The sequence below is a fragment of the Bison bison genome, unplaced genomic scaffold, assembly GCF_000754665.1.
Source record: "Bison bison bison isolate TAMUID 2011002044 unplaced genomic scaffold, Bison_UMD1.0 scf7180017864325, whole genome shotgun sequence".
NCBI classification, from domain to species: domain Eukaryota; kingdom Metazoa; phylum Chordata; class Mammalia; order Artiodactyla; family Bovidae; genus Bison; species Bison bison.
The window spans coordinates 8,393,352-8,398,231 of record NW_011494897.1 but is presented as its reverse complement, the minus strand read 5'-3'; positions in this window follow the sequence as shown (position 1 = coordinate 8,398,231).

The window sequence follows — 4,880 nt, the reverse complement described above, 5'->3', positions numbered from 1 at the left end:
AAAATCACTGCAGATGGCGATTGCAGCCATGAAATTAAATGTCACTTACTCCTTGGAAGGAAAGTTATGACCAACCTAGATAGCATATTCAAAAGCAGAGATATTACTTTGCCAACAAACGTTGGTCTAGTCAAGGCTATGGGTTTTTCCTGTGGTCATGTATGGATGTGAGAGTTGGACTGTGAAGAAGGCTGAGTGCCAAAGAATTGATGCTTTTGAACTGTGGTGTTGGAGAAGACTCTTGAGAGTCCCTTGGACTGCAAGGAGATCCAACCAGTCCATTCTGAAGGAGATCAGTCCTGGGTGTTCTTTGGAAGGAATGATGCTAAACCTGAAATTTCAGTACTTTGGCCACCTCATTCGAAGTGTTTACTCATTGGAAAAGACTCTGATGCTGGGAGGCATTGGGGGCAGGAGGAGAAGGGGACGACAGAGGATGAGACGGCTGGATGGCATTACTGACTCGATGGACGTGAGTCTGAGTGAACTCCGGGAGTTGGTGATGGACAGGGAGGCCTGGCATGCTGTGGTTCTTGGGGTTGCAAAGAGTCAGACACGACTGAGCGAGTGAACTGAACTGAACAGAACTGAGTCTTGACCAATAGATCAATATGAAAATAATACAATTAATCTTGTTCAGTTTTCTCTGATAATTAAGTATCCACACCCAAGTGCTAACATGTATCAAATAGCATAATTGAAAATACAAACATTCCTACCGTTTGAAGAGGTTTCAAACAAAAATTGTTTTACATACAGAAGGTTTTAAAAAATATTTCCCCGTAACTTTTTTTCATCTGCTGCTGCTGCTGCTTCTAAGTCGCTTCAGTCGTGTCTGACTTTGTGTGACGCCGTAGATGGCAGCCCACCAGGCTCTGCCATCCCTGGGATTCTCCAGGCAAGAACACTGGAGTGGGTTGCCATTTCCTTCTCCAATGCATGAAAGTGAAAAGTGAAAGTGAAGTCGCTCAGTCGTGTCCAACTCTTAGCGACCCCCTGGACTGCAGCCTACCAGGCTCCTCCATCCATGGGATTTTCCAGGCAAGAGTACTGCCAACATTTATTCATCATTTAATCTTCACTATAATGCTTTAATAATGGCAGAAGTTTAATGGTCAGTTTCTCAGTGCCAGACATCTAGTCAGCATCCATAATAACAGTTGTTTGGAATAGTGCCAGTTTGTAATGGCGTTAATACTGTAAGATGATAAAGTAGGCTTTTCACAAAGGTTAATGACTTCAGTTAGGTACTGGAACTTTTTTTTTAATATGCTGAGCATATGACCTTTGCATTATTATTATATTTTTAAATTGTAGTAAATATTATTTATAGTAGATATTAATGATGTATATCTATTTTTTATTTCAGAAATTTAGAAGACAACTTATTTCATTTTTGTTTTACTATGAAGTGCTTTGTTTAAGAAAATCATGAGCTGCATATGAAACGAAAGAGTAGCAGAAAAATAATCTTATTTTAACTGGTATTAACAGCCTGTATCACTGAATTATCAAATGGAGAATGACTCACAGTATCTGTGTCTCACAGGGAACATTACATAAATGTAAAATAGTCATTGTCACATAAACCACTTGGGATTATATTTTTACTGTTGTGTGACCTAACCTATGTTCTCTTCTATTTCTTCTATTGAGATATAATTGACATCTAGCTTCATATTAGTTTTAGGTATACAATATAATATTTGCACATATTGCAAAATGATTACCACAATCAATAAGTCTAGTCAACATCCATCACCATATATAGTTACAAATTTTTTCTTGTGATAAGAACTTTTAAGATATATTCTCCTAATTATATATTTTTAAATTTTATATTTTTAGCACTTCCTGGGCAACATATTTAAGAAAGTAAAAGATATTAAAAAATAACTTAGAGAAAGCTTTGTTTCCATGTTAGAGGGAAAACTGATTTTTGTGAAAAGTGTTTTGCAATATATTCAAAATTTGGTATCAACTTATTTAGATTTTTCTTTCAACCTTGTTTTTCAACACATAGCTAGTGGGCCTACTTATATAAAAAGTGATCAAAGGAATTAACTAAGAGTTTATCAATAGATGTTACCAAAGTATAGGTAGAAAAGCAAAAAAGCATATGTAAGATAAGCCACATAGAAATAACTAATCCAAGGATAAATATAGAATTTCAGATGTAATTCTAAGACCTGAAAGCAATTAGCCTCTGGTTTTAAAATATATGGGTGCTAAGTTGCTATAATTGTGTCTGGCTCTTTGTGACCCCATGAAGTATAGCCAGGCAGGCTCCTCTGTCCATGGGGATTCTCCAGGCAAGAATACTGGAGTGGCTTGCCATGCCTTCCTCCAGGGGATCTTCCCTGACCCAGGTGTCTCCTGCATTGACAGATGAGCCCTTTACCACAACGCCACCTGAGAAGTACGATTAACTAGGTGGTAAATTAATAGAGAAATAATGTAGAAATTATGTAAATTGAAAAATAGACACCTAAATACCACATGGAAACTAACAGATACAAGTATCAATAGAAAGAAGCTGGTGAAATGGATAAGGAACAAATAGAATGCAATATGCATATATGTACAGAAGAAACAGAACAAGTGAAAATTTTCCAAAGAATTGCCATTAATATATAAGAAGAAAATCTGAATATACATATTGAACAATAACTTGATGTTCTATGGAAAAATAATGTAGTTAACAAACTAAAAGACATTTATTAAAAACACTAAACTTGAAGAGATAATGGGTAAAAGTCACATATTACAATATCCTAAAAAAAACAATAACTTTATATTAGTTATATGAGTCCAAAAATTTGAACTTATTTTTTCTTAAGAATACAAACATAGTAGAATAAACTAGAATACACAGTATAAAGATACTCTATGTATTATTTCTTGGTGGTAGGATCCTATGTAAAATGATAAATAAAAAGTAATTAAAAATGCAAAATATGTGATTTGAAATGATTGGGATTACCAAATTAAACACATGTTAATGAACTGTACCTAAATGATTAAGACATTGCTTACTATATAAAATATAAGTACACTAATTATTAAAAATTAAATTATTTAAAATAAGTAACATTCTATTGGACTTGGAAATCTACTTAATAATACCCTCATCTTTTGCAATAGTCAGTTAAGATGTTTAAAAATTATAAATCAGAGGGTGTTACAAATTGGTAAAGCTGGAGATCGACTTTATAACCTGAGAGGCTGTTTTGAGTGCTAAAAGAAACATGGTAAAAGTATGTGCTCAGTTGCTCAGTCATGTCCAACTCTTTGAAACCCCATGGATTACAGCATGCCAGGCTTTGCTGTCCATGGAATTTTCCAGGCAAGAATTCTGGAGTGAGTTGTCATTTCCTCCTCCAGGGGGTCTTCCTGACCCAGGTATGGAACCCACATGTCCTGCATCTCCTTCATTGGCAGGCAGATTCTTTACCACTGAGCCACATGGAAAGCCCAGGAAAAGTATATTGTATGTTAAAAAGTACAGAAAGTCAAGATAAGAAAAATGAGGAGTTCTAGAGAAGTGTAATCCAAAATGGAGAGTTTGTTTTAAACAAGGGCCTATTAAAAAGAAGACATTTGAACAAAAACATGAAGGTGATGTCAAGCCAACAGTGCTCCTACCTAACAATGCTTCTGGAGAAAAACAACCCAGAGGCAGAGAGAGCTGTTGGTACAAAATGTACTCATTGTAAGCACGATGGATTTTAAATTAAAAGAAATAGGAGGACCATTCGAATTTTGTTATGTTATAAATGATCTAATCTAGTTTGAACTTTAACAGATTGCTCTGGCTGTTTGAAAATGTTTGTAAATAAGCAAAAGGGAAAGCTTAGAGACAAGTTGATATCCTTGCAGTAATTCAGAAGAGAAAGAATGGTGAAACAGAACATAATAAAACAATGGACGTGCTGAGAAGTGATAGTTTATACATATATTTGAATGTAAAGCCAGTAAGATTTTCTGATGGACTGAAAGCAAGGTGAAAGAAAAAGGCATCAAGGATAATTCTAAGGCATATGGCTTGAGCAAATGGAAGGATAGACCTACCAATGGGTGAGGTGGTGGAAATCATCTTCTGAGCAGTTTTTTTTTTTTTTTAATTTTGTTTTATTTTTAAACTTTACATAATTGTATTAGTTTTGCCAAATATCAAAATGAATCCACCACAGGTATACATGTGTTCCCCATCCTGAACCCTCCTCCTTCCTCCCTCCCCATACCATCCCTCTGGGTCGTCCCAGTGCACTAGCCCCAAGCATCCAGTATCGTGCATCGAACCTGGACTGGCATCTCGTTTCATACATGATATTTTACATGTTTCAATGCCATTCTCCCAACTCTTCCCACCCTCTCCCTCTCCCATAGAGTCCATAAGACTGTTCTATACATCAGTGTCTCTTTTGCTGTCTCGTACACAGGGTTATTGTTACCATCTTTCTAAATTACATATATATGCATTATTATACTGTATTGGTGTTTTTCCTTCTGGCTTACACTTTTTCTATAAGAATTCAGGAGTTAAATTTACGACATATAAAAAACTTAGATGTTTGTTACAAATGTATAGTGATGATGATTAGTTTGAAAATGAAAAATTGAAATTCAAGGGACGTGCCTAGAGTGGAGATGTACATTTGGAAGGATTTAGTCAGTTCATTTGCTCAGTCATGTCCGACTCTTTGTGACCCCATGAATCACAGCACGCCAGGCCTCCCTGTCCATCACCAACTCCTGGAGTTCACTCAGACTCACGTCCATTGAGTCAGTGATGCCATCCAGCCATCTCATCCTCTGTCGTCCCCTTCTCCTCCTGCCCCCAATCCCTCCCAGCATCAGAGTCTTTTCCAATGAGTCAA